At 36.2% G+C, this 14651-nt stretch overlaps 15 non-coding genes across 15 annotated transcripts; 8 read left to right on the top strand and 7 right to left on the bottom strand.

Moving 5' to 3' along the window:
- The first annotated feature begins 688 nt into the window (after positions 1-688).
- Positions 689-807, top strand: LOC149129788 (5S ribosomal RNA). The gene has a single exon (XR_016239860.1). It is a non-coding gene; the product is annotated as a 5S ribosomal RNA (ribosomal RNA).
- A 948-nt stretch (positions 808-1755) lies between these two features.
- Positions 1756-1874, bottom strand: LOC149129787 (5S ribosomal RNA). Its single transcript, XR_016239603.1, has one exon. It is a non-coding gene; the product is annotated as a 5S ribosomal RNA (ribosomal RNA).
- A 694-nt stretch (positions 1875-2568) lies between these two features.
- LOC149129786 (5S ribosomal RNA) lies at positions 2569-2687 on the top strand. The gene has a single exon (XR_016239859.1). It is a non-coding gene; the product is annotated as a 5S ribosomal RNA (ribosomal RNA).
- A 948-nt stretch (positions 2688-3635) lies between these two features.
- LOC149129785 (5S ribosomal RNA) lies at positions 3636-3754 on the bottom strand. Its single transcript, XR_016239602.1, has one exon. It is a non-coding gene; the product is annotated as a 5S ribosomal RNA (ribosomal RNA).
- A 694-nt stretch (positions 3755-4448) lies between these two features.
- Positions 4449-4567, top strand: LOC149129784 (5S ribosomal RNA). Its single transcript, XR_016239858.1, has one exon. It is a non-coding gene; the product is annotated as a 5S ribosomal RNA (ribosomal RNA).
- Positions 4568-5519: 952 nt separating this feature from the next.
- On the bottom strand, positions 5520-5638 carry LOC149129783 (5S ribosomal RNA). The gene has a single exon (XR_016239601.1). It is a non-coding gene; the product is annotated as a 5S ribosomal RNA (ribosomal RNA).
- Positions 5639-6332: 694 nt separating this feature from the next.
- LOC149129782 (5S ribosomal RNA) lies at positions 6333-6451 on the top strand. Its single transcript, XR_016239857.1, has one exon. It is a non-coding gene; the product is annotated as a 5S ribosomal RNA (ribosomal RNA).
- Positions 6452-7399: 948 nt separating this feature from the next.
- Positions 7400-7518, bottom strand: LOC149129781 (5S ribosomal RNA). The gene has a single exon (XR_016239600.1). It is a non-coding gene; the product is annotated as a 5S ribosomal RNA (ribosomal RNA).
- Positions 7519-8212: 694 nt separating this feature from the next.
- Positions 8213-8331, top strand: LOC149129780 (5S ribosomal RNA). The gene has a single exon (XR_016239352.1). It is a non-coding gene; the product is annotated as a 5S ribosomal RNA (ribosomal RNA).
- Positions 8332-9289: 958 nt separating this feature from the next.
- On the bottom strand, positions 9290-9408 carry LOC149129779 (5S ribosomal RNA). Its single transcript, XR_016239599.1, has one exon. It is a non-coding gene; the product is annotated as a 5S ribosomal RNA (ribosomal RNA).
- Positions 9409-10102: 694 nt separating this feature from the next.
- LOC149129778 (5S ribosomal RNA) lies at positions 10103-10221 on the top strand. The gene has a single exon (XR_016239513.1). It is a non-coding gene; the product is annotated as a 5S ribosomal RNA (ribosomal RNA).
- A 964-nt stretch (positions 10222-11185) lies between these two features.
- On the bottom strand, positions 11186-11304 carry LOC149129777 (5S ribosomal RNA). The gene has a single exon (XR_016239598.1). It is a non-coding gene; the product is annotated as a 5S ribosomal RNA (ribosomal RNA).
- Positions 11305-11998: 694 nt separating this feature from the next.
- LOC149129776 (5S ribosomal RNA) lies at positions 11999-12117 on the top strand. The gene has a single exon (XR_016239519.1). It is a non-coding gene; the product is annotated as a 5S ribosomal RNA (ribosomal RNA).
- A 954-nt stretch (positions 12118-13071) lies between these two features.
- LOC149129775 (5S ribosomal RNA) lies at positions 13072-13190 on the bottom strand. The gene has a single exon (XR_016239272.1). It is a non-coding gene; the product is annotated as a 5S ribosomal RNA (ribosomal RNA).
- Positions 13191-13883: 693 nt separating this feature from the next.
- On the top strand, positions 13884-14002 carry LOC149129774 (5S ribosomal RNA). The gene has a single exon (XR_016239856.1). It is a non-coding gene; the product is annotated as a 5S ribosomal RNA (ribosomal RNA).
- The last annotated feature ends 649 nt before the right edge of the window (positions 14003-14651 follow it).

Raw genomic sequence — 14651 nt, 5'->3', positions numbered from 1 at the left:
GAAGTAAATTTTAATGTATTTATTCTATAATATCATACTAAAGCAATTTTATTTTTCAGAACATTTGATTTCTTTCAATTTATATAGAAATTGAGGCTTTAACATTTATTTTTTTGCAACTTAAAAGCGAAAAATACGGCCGCACATATATTCATTATTTCTCATTTGCGCGATCAGTATCAATGCTGGTTATAATCTGTAAATAAATTGGTGCTATTTTATATCCGACCCAATGGATATAACGGTCGTATAACGTCATTACACCGGCATATAATAACATTGTTTCGAAAGCACTGGCGCACTTAATGTGAATTGTTTTCTGGTAAAGATGAACGTGTATAACGGGTGCCAAGCAAATAAAAACTTAAATGACCGTAAGAGTGAGAAGGAAAATAGGGAAAGTTAATAAGTCGTTAAAGTGTGCAATGTATAGGTAGTAGTATATGATGTGAATGATTAGTAAGTGTTGTTGCCAGCGTTTAACTGTTCAGCACTGTGAAGGTGAACGATAATTTGTTTTTTATAGAAAGATCGCTAAGATGGCACTGTGAAGATGAAAGATAATGTCTTTTTACCGAAGGATTGCCAAGTTATATACAAAGTGAAAGAAAGAAAAATACATTCTAAAAAATGAAAATGATTTAGTATAAGTTTATAGAATAAATAGATTAAAATTTACTGTATAGATGTTTACGGCCATATCACGTTGAAAGCACCGGTTCTCGTCCGATCACCGAAGTTAAGCAACATCGAGCCTAGTTAGTACTTAGATGGGTGACCGCTTGGGAACCCTAGGTGCTGTAAGCATTCTTTTTCTTTTTAATTTACACAAGCTGTAAATTTTAACAAGCATTAAAACAGCGGATTCAATTTATTTTCATCAGGACTTATTCTTTGTAAGCCTGGCACTTATTATATCGGCCACTTTTTGCCGAACCGCTAAGTTACAGGGACGTATACACACCACCATCGGTTGTCATGCGATGTTGGGGAACAGACACAAACATATACACGTACATACATACATATATATATATATATATATATATATATATATACACATGTATACACATGTATACGACGGGCTTCTTTCAGTTTCCGTCTACCAAAACCACTCATAAGGCTTTGGTCGTCCCGAGACTATAGTAGAAGACACTTGCCCAAGGTGCCACGCAGTGGGTCTGAACCCGGAACCATGTGGTTGGAAAAGTTAAGCATCCCAACGGGCATCATCTGGCACCTCGGTAAGGCGAGTTGCAAACAATGACTAAAAGTTCGTGCTTAGTGGTCCAGTCCCTACAAACATATCGAATGCCAGAGGTTGAAAGAGATAGTTCACTGCCAGTTCCCAGAACAAGCATATGAATTTTTTTAGAAACTAACGCAACTATTATCTCCCTTTATAGAGTCACAGAATATGCAAATCGTTTGAATTATGGGAGAGAATGCTTTACACTATTTGTTCCTGTTCTCTCAGGTTGATGGTTGTTCAACAGTGAACATGACATGAAAGCTATTTTCAATATCTTCACGGGAAAACTTTTCAGCTGCACGATCATCACTGTCAACAAGTTTCATGGATAAGTAGTAGTCTTACAAGAGGTCCCCACCCGCTGAATTTTGGTTAATCTGCGTATGCTTTCTGTATTTCATATTGAAAGTAAATCGAATCCACTTTCTTTTATCATATTACATTGTCAAAATTCAATTTGTTTAAATTAATTTTTAAAAAAATGTTAAAAGAAGCCAAAAAAATGCTTACAGCACCTAGGGTTCCCAAGCGGTCACCCATCTAAGTACTAACTAGGCTCGATGTTGCTTAACTTCGGTGATCGGACGAGAACCGGTGTTTTCAACGTGATATGGCCGTAAACATCAGAGAAGTAAATTTGAATGTATTTATTCTATAATATCATACTAAAGCAATTTTATTTTTCAGAACATTTGATTTCTTTCAATTTATATAGAAATTGAGGCTTTAACATTTATTTTTTTGCAACTTAAAAGCGAAAAATACGGCCGCACATATATTCATTATTTCTCATTTGCGCGATCAGTATCAATGCTGGTTATAATCTGTAAATAAATTGGTGCTATTTTATATCCGACCCAATGGATATAACGGTCGTATAACGTCATTACACCGGCATATAATAACATTGTTTCGAAAGCACTGGCGCACAAAATGTGAATTGTTTTCTGGTAAAGATGAACGTGTATAACGGGTGCCAAGCAAATAAAAACTTAAATGACCGTAAGAGTGAGAAGGAAAATAGGGAAAGTTAATAAGTCGTTAAAGTGTGCAATGTATAGGTAGTAGTATATGATGTGAATGATTAGTAAGTGTTGTTGCCAGCGTTTAACTGTTCAGCACTGTGAAGGTGAACGATAATTTGTTTTTTATAGAAAGATCGCTAAGATGGCACTGTGAAGATGAAAGATAATGTCTTTTTACCGAAGGATTGCCAAGTTATATACAAAGTGAAAGAAAGAAAAATACATTCTAAAAAATGAAAATGATTTAGTATAAGTTTATAGAATAAATAGATTAAAATTTACTGTATAGATGTTTACGGCCATATCACGTTGAAAGCACCGGTTCTCGTCCGATCACCGAAGTTAAGCAACATCGAGCCTAGTTAGTACTTAGATGGGTGACCGCTTGGGAACCCTAGGTGCTGTAAGCATTCTTTTTCTTTTTAATTTACACAAGCTGTAAATTTTAACAAGCATTAAAACAGCGGATTCAATTTATTTTCATCAGGACTTATTCTTTGTAAGCCTGGCACTTATTATATCGGCCACTTTTTGCCGAACCGCTAAGTTACAGGGACGTATACACACCACCATCGGTTGTCATGCGATGTTGGGGAACAGACACAAACATATACACGTACATACATACATATATATATATATATATATATATATATATATACACATGTATACACATGTATACGACGGGCTTCTTTCAGTTTCCGTCTACCAAAACCACTCATAAGGCTTTGGTCGTCCCGAGACTATAGTAGAAGACACTTGCCCAAGGTGCCACGCAGTGGGTCTGAACCCGGAACCATGTGGTTGGAAAAGTTAAGCATCCCAACGGGCATCATCTGGCACCTCGGTAAGGCGAGTTGCAAACAATGACTAAAAGTTCGTGCTTAGTGGTCCAGTCCCTACAAACATATCGAATGCCAGAGGTTGAAAGAGATAGTTCACTGCCAGTTCCCAGAACAAGCATATGAATTTTTTTAGAAACTAACGCAACTATTATCTCCCTTTATAGAGTCACAGAATATGCAAATCGTTTGAATTATGGGAGAGAATGCTTTACACTATTTGTTCCTGTTCTCTCAGGTTGATGGTTGTTCAACAGTGAACATGACATGAAAGCTATTTTCAATATCTTCACGGGAAAACTTTTCAGCTGCACGATCATCACTGTCAACAAGTTTCATGGATAAGTAGTAGTCTTACAAGAGGTCCCCACCCGCTGAATTTTGGTTAATCTGCGTATGCTTTCTGTATTTCATATTGAAAGTAAATCGAATCCACTTTCTTTTATCATATTACATTGTCAAAATTCAATTTGTTTAAATTAATTTTTAAAAAAATGTTAAAAGAAGCCAAAAAAATGCTTACAGCACCTAGGGTTCCCAAGCGGTCACCCATCTAAGTACTAACTAGGCTCGATGTTGCTTAACTTCGGTGATCGGACGAGAACCGGTGTTTTCAACGTGATATGGCCGTAAACATCAGAGAAGTAAATTTGAATGTATTTATTCTATAATATCATACTAAAGCAATTTTATTTTTCAGAACATTTGATTTCTTTCAATTTATATAGAAATTGAGGCTTTAACATTTATTTTTTTGCAACTTAAAAGCGAAAAATACGGCCGCACATATATTCATTATTTCTCATTTGCGCGATCAGTATCAATGCTGGGTATAATCTGTAAATAAATTGGTGCTATTTTATATCCGACCCAATGGATATAACGGTCGTATAACGTCATTACACCGGCATATAATAACATTGTTTCGAAAGCACTGGCGCACAAAATGTGAATTGTTTTCTGGTAAAGATGAACGTGTATAACGGGTGCCAAGCAAATAAAAACTTAAATGACCGTAAGAGTGAGAAGGAAAATAGGGAAAGTTCATAAGTCGTTAAAGTGTGCAATGTATAGGTAGTAGTATATGATGTGAATGATTAGTAAGTGTTGTTGCCAGCGTTTAACTGTTCAGCACTGTGAAGGTGAACGATAATTTGTTTTTTATAGAAAGATCGCTAAGATGGCACTGTGAAGATGAAAGATAATGTCTTTTTACCGAAGGATTGCCAAGTTATATACAAAGTGAAAGAAAGAAAAATACATTCTAAAAAATGAAAATGATTTAGTATAAGTTTATAGAATAAATAGATTAAAATTTACTGTATAGATGTTTACGGCCATATCACGTTGAAAGCACCGGTTCTCGTCCGATCACCGAAGTTAAGCAACATCGAGCCTAGTTAGTACTTAGATGGGTGACCGCTTGGGAACCCTAGGTGCTGTAAGCATTCTTTTTCTTTTTAATTTACACAAGCTGTAAATTTTAACAAGCATTAAAACAGCGGATTCAATTTATTTTCATCAGGACTTATTCTTTGTAAGCCTGGCACTTATTATATCGGCCACTTTTTGCCGAACCGCTAAGTTACAGGGACGTATACACACCACCATCGGTTGTCATGCGATGTTGGGGAACAGACACAAACATATACACGCACATACATACATATATATATATATATATATATATATATATATATATACACATGTATACACATGTATACGACGGGCTTCTTTCAGTTTCCGTCTACCAAAACCACTCATAAGGCTTTGGTCGTCCCGAGACTATAGTAGAAGACACTTGCCCAAGGTGCCACGCAGTGGGTCTGAACCCGGAACCATGTGGTTGGAAAAGTTAAGCATCCCAACGGGCATCATCTGGCACCTCGGTAAGGCGAGTTGCAAACAATGACTAAAAGTTCGTGCTTAGTGGTCCAGTCCCTACAAACATATCGAATGCCAGAGGTTGAAAGAGATAGTTCACTGCCAGTTCCCAGAACAAGCATATGAATTTTTTTAGAAACTAACGCAACTATTATCTCCCTTTATAGAGTCACAGAATATGCAAATCGTTTGAATTATGGGAGAGAATGCTTTACACTATTTGTTCCTGTTCTCTCAGGTTGATGGTTGTTCAACAGTGAACATGACATGAAAGCTATTTTCAATATCTTCACGGGAAAACTTTTCAGCTGCACGATCATCACTGTCAACAAGTTTCATGGATAAGTAGTAGTCTTACAAGAGGTCCCCACCCGCTGAATTTTGGTTAATCTGCGTATGCTTTCTGTATTTCATATTGAAAGTAAATCGAATCCACTTTCTTTTATCATATTACATTGTCAAAATTCAATTTGTTTAAATTAATTTTTAAAAAAATGTTAAAAGAAGCCAAAAAAATGCTTACAGCACCTAGGGTTCCCAAGCGGTCACCCATCTAAGTACTAACTAGGCTCGATGTTGCTTAACTTCGGTGATCGGACGAGAACCGGTGTTTTCAACGTGATATGGCCGTAAACATCAGAGAAGTAAATTTTAATGTATTTATTCTATAATATCATACTAAAGCAATTTTATTTTTCAGAACATTTGATTTCTTTCAATTTATATAGAAATTGAGGCTTTAACATTTATTTTTTTGCAACTTAAAAGCGAAAAATACGGCCGCACATATATTCATTATTTCTCATTTGCGCGATCAGTATCAATGCTGGTTATAATCTGTAAATAAATTGGTGCTATTTTATATCCGACCCAATGGATATAACGGTCGTATAACGTCATTACACCGGCATATAATAACATTGTTTCGAAAGCACTGGCGCACTTAATGTGAATTGTTTTCTGGTAAAGATGAACGTGTATAACGGGTGCCAAGCAAATAAAAACTTAAATGACCGTAAGAGTGAGAAGGAAAATAGGGAAAGTTCATAAGTCGTTAAAGTGTGCAATGTATAGGTAGTAGTATATGATGTGAATGATTAGTAAGTGTTGTTGCCAGCGTTTAACTGTTCAGCACTGTGAAGGTGAACGATAATTTGTTTTTTATAGAAAGATCGCTAAGATGGCACTGTGAAGATGAAAGATAATGTCTTTTTACCGAAGGATTGCCAAGTTATATACAAAGTGAAAGAAAGAAAAATACATTCTAAAAAATGAAAATGATTTAGTATAAGTTTATAGAATAAATAGATTAAAATTTACTGTATAGATGTTTACGGCCATATCACGTTGAAAGCACCGGTTCTCGTCCGATCACCGAAGTTAAGCAACATCGAGCCTAGTTAGTACTTAGATGGGTGACCGCTTGGGAACCCTAGGTGCTGTAAGCATTCTTTTTCTTTTTAATTTACACAAGCTGTAAATTTTAACAAGCATTAAAACAGCGGATTCAATTTATTTTCATCAGGACTTATTCTTTGTAAGCCTGGCACTTATTATATCGGCCACTTTTTGCCGAACCGCTAAGTTACAGGGACGTATACACACCACCATCGGTTGTCATGCGATGTTGGGGAACAGACACAAACATATACACGTACATACATACATATATATATATATATATATATATATATATATACACATGTATACACATGTATACGACGGGCTTCTTTCAGTTTCCGTCTACCAAAACCACTCATAAGGCTTTGGTCGTCCCGAGACTATAGTAGAAGACACTTGCCCAAGGTGCCACGCAGTGGGTCTGAACCCGGAACCATGTGGTTGGAAAAGTTAAGCATCCCAACGGGCATCATCTGGCACCTCGGTAAGGCGAGTTGCAAACAATGACTAAAAGTTCGTGCTTAGTGGTCCAGTCCCTACAAACATATCGAATGCCAGAGGTTGAAAGAGATAGTTCACTGCCAGTTCCCAGAACAAGCATATGAATTTTTTTAGAAACTAACGCAACTATTATCTCCCTTTATAGAGTCACAGAATATGCAAATCGTTTGAATTATGGGAGAGAATGCTTTACACTATTTGTTCCTGTTCTCTCAGGTTGATGGTTGTTCAACAGTGAACATGACATGAAAGCTATTTTCAATATCTTCACGGGAAAACTTTTCAGCTGCACGATCATCACTGTCAACAAGTTTCATGGATAAGTAGTAGTCTTACAAGAGGTCCCCACCCGCTGAATTTTGGTTAATCTGCGTATGCTTTCTGTATTTCATATTGAAAGTAAATCGAATCCACTTTCTTTTATCATATTACATTGTCAAAATTCAATTTGTTTAAATTAATTTTTAAAAAAATGTTAAAAGAAGCCAAAAAAATGCTTACAGCACCTAGGGTTCCCAAGCGGTCACCCATCTAAGTACTAACTAGGCTCGATGTTGCTTAACTTCGGTGATCGGACGAGAACCGGTGTTTTCAACGTGATATGGCCGTAAACATCAGAGAAGTAAATTTGAATGTATTTATTCTATAATATCATACTAAAGCAATTTTATTTTTCAGAACATTTGATTTCTTTCAATTTATATAGAAATTGAGGCTTTAACATTTATTTTTTTGCAACTTAAAAGCGAAAAATACGGCCGCACATATATTCATTATTTCTCATTTGCGCGATCAGTATCAATGCTGGGTATAATCTGTAAATAAATTGGTGCTATTTTATATCCGACCCAATGGATATAACGGTCGTATAACGTCATTACACCGGCATATAATAACATTGTTTCGAAAGCACTGGCGCACAAAATGTGAATTGTTTTCTGGTAAAGATGAACGTGTATAACGGGTGCCAAGCAAATAAAAACTTAAATGACCGTAAGAGTGAGAAGGAAAATAGGGAAAGTTCATAAGTCGTTAAAGTGTGCAATGTATAGGTAGTAGTATATGATGTGAATGATTAGTAAGTGTTGTTGCCAGCGTTTAACTGTTCAGCACTGTGAAGGTGAACGATAATTTGTTTTTTATAGAAAGATCGCTAAGATGGCACTGTGAAGATGAAAGATAATGTCTTTTTACCGAAGGATTGCCAAGTTATATACAAAGTGAAAGAAAGAAAAATACATTCTAAAAAATGAAAATGATTTAGTATAAGTTTATAGAATAAATAGATTAAAATTTACTGTATAGATGTTTACGGCCATATCACGTTGAAAGCACCGGTTCTCGTCCGATCACCGAAGTTAAGCTACATCGAGCCTAGTTAGTACTTAGATGGGTGACCGCTTGGGAACCCTAGGTGCTGTAAGCATTCTTTTTCTTTTTAATTTACACAAGCTGTAAATTTTAACAAGCATTAAAACAGCGGATTCAATTTATTTTCATCAGGACTTATTCTTTGTAAGCCTGGCACTTATTATATCGGCCACTTTTTGCCGAACCGCTAAGTTACAGGGACGTATACACACCACCATCGGTTGTCATGCGATGTTGGGGAACAGACACAAACATATACACGCACATACATACATATATATATATATATATATATATATATATATATATATATATACACATGTATACACATGTATACGACGGGCTTCTTTCAGTTTCCGTCTACCAAAACCACTCATAAGGCTTTGGTCGTCCCGAGACTATAGTAGAAGACACTTGCCCAAGGTGCCACGCAGTGGGTCTGAACCCGGAACCATGTGGTTGGAAAAGTTAAGCATCCCAACGGGCATCATCTGGCACCTCGGTAAGGCGAGTTGCAAACAATGACTAAAAGTTCGTGCTTAGTGGTCCAGTCCCTACAAACATATCGAATGCCAGAGGTTGAAAGAGATAGTTCACTGCCAGTTCCCAGAACAAGCATATGAATTTTTTTAGAAACTAACGCAACTATTATCTCCCTTTATAGAGTCACAGAATATGCAAATCGTTTGAATTATGGGAGAGAATGCTTTACACTATTTGTTCCTGTTCTCTCAGGTTGATGGTTGTTCAACAGTGAACATGACATGAAAGCTATTTTCAATATCTTCACGGGAAAACTTTTCAGCTGCACGATCATCACTGTCAACAAGTTTCATGGATAAGTAGTAGTCTTACAAGAGGTCCCCACCCGCTGAATTTTGGTTAATCTGCGTATGCTTTCTGTATTTCATATTGAAAGTAAATCGAATCCACTTTCTTTTATCATATTACATTGTCAAAATTCAATTTGTTTAAATTAATTTTTAAAAAAATGTTAAAAGAAGCCAAAAAAATGCTTACAGCACCTAGGGTTCCCAAGCGGTCACCCATCTAAGTACTAACTAGGCTCGATGTTGCTTAACTTCGGTGATCGGACGAGAACCGGTGTTTTCAACGTGATATGGCCGTAAACATCAGAGAAGTAAATTTTAATGTGTTTATTCTATAATATCATACTAAAGCAATTTTATTTTTCAGAACATTTGATTTCTTTCAATTTATATAGAAATTGAGGCTTTAACATTTATTTTTTTGCAACTTAAAAGCGAAAAATACGGCCGCACATATATTCATTATTTCTCATTTGCGCGATCAGTATCAATGCTGGGTATAATCTGTAAATAAATTGGTGCTATTTTATATCCGACCCAATGGATATAACGGTCGTATAACGTCATTACACCGGCATATAATAACATTGTTTCGAAAGCACTGGCGCACAAAATGTGAATTGTTTTCTGGTAAAGATGAACGTGTATAACGGGTGCCAAGCAAATAAAAACTTAAATGACCGTAAGAGTGAGAAGGAAAATAGGGAAAGTTCATAAGTCGTTAAAGTGTGCAATGTATAGGTAGTAGTATATGATGTGAATGATTAGTAAGTGTTGTTGCCAGCGTTTAACTGTTCAGCACTGTGAAGGTGAACGATAATTTGTTTTTTATAGAAAGATCGCTAAGATGGCACTGTGAAGATGAAAGATAATGTCTTTTTACCGAAGGATTGCCAAGTTATATACAAAGTGAAAGAAAGAAAAATACATTCTAAAAAATGAAAATGATTTAGTATAAGTTTATAGAATAAATAGATTAAAATTTACTGTATAGATGTTTACGGCCATATCACGTTGAAAGCACCGGTTCTCGTCCGATCACCGAAGTTAAGCAGCAACGAGCCTAGTTAGTACTTAGATGGGTGACCGCTTGGGCACCCTAGGTGCTGTAAGCATTCTTTTTCTTTTTAATTTACACAAGCTGTAAATTTTAACAAGCATTAAAACAGCGGATTCAATTTATTTTCATCAGGACTTATTCTTTGTAAGCCTGGCACTCATTATATCGTCCACTTTTTGCCGAACCGCTAAGTTACAGGGACGTATACACACCACCATCGGTTGTCAGGCGATGTTGGGGAACAGACACAAACATATACACGCACATACATACATACATATATATATATATATATATATATATATATATATATATATATATATATATATATATACATGTATACGACGGGCTTCTTTCAGTTTCCGTCTACCAAAACCACTCATAAGGCTTTGGTCGTCCCGAGACTATAGTAGAAGACACTTGCCCAAGGTGCCACGCAGTGGGACTGAACCCGGAACCATGTGGTTGGAAAAGTTAAGCATCCCAACGGGCATCATCTGGCACCTCGGTAAGGCGAGCTGCAAACAATGACTAAAAGTTCGTGCTTAGTGGTCCAGTCCCTACAAACATATCGAATGCCAGAGATTGAAAGAGATAGTTCACTGCCAGTTCCCAGAACAAGGATATGAATTTTTTTAGAAACTAACGCAACTATTATCTCCCTTTATAGAATCACAGAATATGCAAATCGTTTGAATTATGGGAGAGAATGCTTTACACTATTTGTTCCTGTTCTCTCAGGTTGATGGTTGTTCAACAGTGAACATAACATGAAAGCTATTTTCAATATCTTCACGGGAAAACTTTTCAGCTGCACGATCATCACTGTCAACAAGTTTCATGGATAAGTAGTAGTCTTACAAGAGGTTCCCACCCGCTGAATTTTGGTTAATCTGCGTATGCTTTCTGTATTTCATATTGAAAGTAAATCGAATCCACTTTCTTTTATCATATTACATTGTCAAAATTCAATTTGTTTAAATTAATTTTTAAAAAAATGTTAAAAGAAGCAAAAAAAATGCTTACAGCACCTAGGGTTCCCAAGCGGTCACCCATCTAAGTACTAACTAGGCTCGATGTTGCTTAACTTCGGTGATCGGACGAGAACCGGTGTTTTCAACGTGATATGGCCGTAAACATCAGAGAAGTAAATTTTAATGTATTTATTCTATAATATCAAACTAAAGCAATTTTATTTTTCAGAACATTTGGTTTCTTTCAATTTATATAGAAATCGAGGCTTTAACATTTATTTTTTTGCAACTTAAAAGCGAAAAATACGGCCGCACATATATTCATTATTTCTCATTTGCGCGATCAGTATCAATGCTGGGTATAATCTGTAAATAAATTGGTGCTATTTTATATCCGACCCAATGGATATAACGGTCGTATAACGTCATTACACCGGCATATAATAACATTGTTTCGAAAGCACTGGCGCACAAAATGTGAATTGTTTTCTGGTAAAGATGAACGTGTATAACGGGTGCCAAGCAAATAAAAACTTAAATGACCGTAAGAGTGAGAAGGAAAATAGGAAAAGTTAATAAGTCGTTAAAGTGTGCAATGTATAGGTAGTAGTATATGATGTGAATGATTAGTAAGTGTTGTTGCCAGCGTTTAACTGTTCAGCACTGTGAAGGTGAACGATAATTTGTTTTTTATAGAAAGATCGCTAAGATGGCACTGTGAAGATGAAAGATAATGTCTTTTTACCGAAGGATTGCCAAGTTATATACAAAGTGAAAGAAAGAAAAATACATTCTAAAAAATGAAAATGATTTAGTATAAGTTTATAGAATAAATAGATTAAAATTTACTGTATAGATGTTTACGGCCATATCACGTTGAAGGCACCGGTTCTCGTCCGATCACCGAAGTTAAGCAACATCGAGCCTAGTTAGTACTTAGATGGGTGACCGCTTGGGAACCCTAGGTGCTTTAAGCATTCTTTTTCTTTTTAATTTACACAAGCTGTAAATTTTAACAAGCATTAAAACAGCGGATTCAATTTATTTTCATCAGGACTTATTCTTTGTAAGCCTGGAACTCATTATATCGTCCACTTTTTGCCGAACCGCTAAGTTACAGGGACGTATACACACCACCATCGGTTGTCAGGAGATGTTGGGGAACAGACACAAACATATACACGCACATACATACATATATATATATATATATATATATATATATATATATATACACATGTATACACATGTATACGACGGGCTTCTTTCAGTTTCCGTCTACCAAAACCACTCATAAGGCTTTGGTCGTCCCGAGACTATAGTAGAAGACACTTGCCCAAGGTGCCACGCAGTGGGACTGAACCCGGAACCATGTGGTTGGAAAAGTTAAGCATCCCAACGGGCATCATCTGGCACCTCGGTAAGGCGAGCTGCAAACAATGACTAAAAGTTCGTGCTTAGTGGTCCAGTCCCTACAAACATATCGAATGCCAGAGGTTGAAAGAGATAGTTCACTGCCAGTTCCCAGAACAAGCATATGAATTTTTTAAGAAACTAACGCAACTATTATCTCCCTTTATAGAGTCACAGAATATGCAAATCGTTTGAATTATGGGAGAGAATGCTTTACACTATTTGTTCCTGTTCTCTCAGGTTGATGGTTGTTCAACAGTGAACATGACATGAAAGCTATTTTCAATATCTTCACGGGAAAACTTTTCAGCTGCACGATCATCACTGTCAACAAGTTTCATGGATAAGTAGTAGTCTTACAAGAGGTCCCCACCCGCTGAATTTTGGTTAATCTGCGTATGCTTTCTGTATTTCATATTGAAAGTAAATCGAATCCACTTTCTTTTATCATATTACATTGTCAAAATTCAATTTGTTTAAATTAATTTTTAAAAAAATGTTAAAAGAAGCCAAAAAAATGCTTACAGCACCTAGGGTTCCCAAGCGGCCACCCATCTAAGTACTAACTAGGCTCGATGTTGCTTAACTTCGGTGATCGGACGAGAACCGGTGTTTTCAACGTGATATGGCCGTAAACATCAGAGAAGTAAATTTTAATGTATTTATTCTATAATATCATACTAAAGCAATTTTATTTTTCAGAACATTTGATTTCTTTCAATTTATATAGAAATTGAGGCTTTAACATTTATTTTTTTGCAACTTAAAAGCGAAAAATACGGCCGCACATATATTCATTATTTCTCATTTGCGCGATCAGTATCAATGCTGGTTATAATCTGTAAATAAATTGGCGCTATTTTATATCCGACCCAATGGATATAACGGTCGTATAACGTCATTACACCGGCATATAATAACATTGTTTCGAAAGCACTGGCGCACAAAATGTGAATTGTTTTCTGGTAAAGATGAACGTGTATAACGGGTGCCAAGCAAATAAAAACTTAAATGACCGTAAGAGTGAGAAGGAAAATAGGGAAAGTTCATAAGTCGTTAAAGTGTGCAATGTATAGGTAGTAGTATATGATGTGAATGATTAGTAAGTGTTGTTGCCAGCGTTTAACTGTTCAGCACTGTGAAGGTGAACGATAATTTGTTTTTTATAGAAAGATCGCTAAGATGGCACTGTGAAGATGAAAGATAATGTCTTTTTACCGAAGGATTGCCAAGTTATATACAAAGTGAAAGAAAAAAAATACATTCTAAAAAATGAAAATGATTTAGTATAAGTTTATAGAATAAATAGATTAAAATTTACTGTATAGATGTTTACGGCCATATCACGTTGAAAGCACCGGTTCTCGTCCGATCACCGAAGTTAAGCAACATCGAGCCTAGTTAGTACTTAGATGGGTGACCGCTTGGGAACCCTAGGTGCTGTAAGCATTCTTTTTCTTTTTAATTTACACAAGCTGTAAATTTTAACAAGCATTAAAACAGCGGATTCAATTTATTTTCATCAGGACTTATTCTTTGTAAGCCTGGCACTTATTATATCGTCCACTTTTTGCCGAACCGCTAAGTTACAGGGACGTATACACACCACCATCGGTTGTCATGCGATGTTGGGGAACAGACACAAACATATACACGCACATACATACATATATATATATATATATATATATACACATGTATACACATGTATACGACGGGCTTCTTTCAGTTTCCGTCTACCAAAACCACTCATAAGGCTTTGGTCGTCCCGAGACTATAGTAGAAGACACTTGCCCAAGGTGCCACGCAGTGGGACTGAACCCGGAACCATGTGGTTGGAAAAGTTAAGCATCCCAACGGGCATCATCTGGCACCTCGGTAAGGCGAGCTGCAAACAATGACTAAAAGTTCGTGCTTAGTGGTCCAGTCCCTACAAACATATCGAATGCCAGAGGTTGAAAGAGATAGTTCACTGCCAGTTCCCAGAACAAGCATATGAATTTTTTTAGAAACTAACGCAACTATTATCTCCCTTTATAGAGTCACAGAATATGCAAATCGTTTGAATTATGGGAGAGAATGCTTTACACTATTTGTT

The sequence above is a fragment of the Octopus bimaculoides genome, unplaced genomic scaffold, assembly GCF_046866305.1.
Source record: "Octopus bimaculoides isolate indiv1 unplaced genomic scaffold, ASM4686630v1 contig39, whole genome shotgun sequence".
NCBI lineage: Eukaryota > Metazoa > Mollusca > Cephalopoda > Octopoda > Octopodidae > Octopus > Octopus bimaculoides.
Note: the sequence above shows the minus strand (reverse complement) of the source record. Positions and strands in the feature narration are given on the sequence as shown.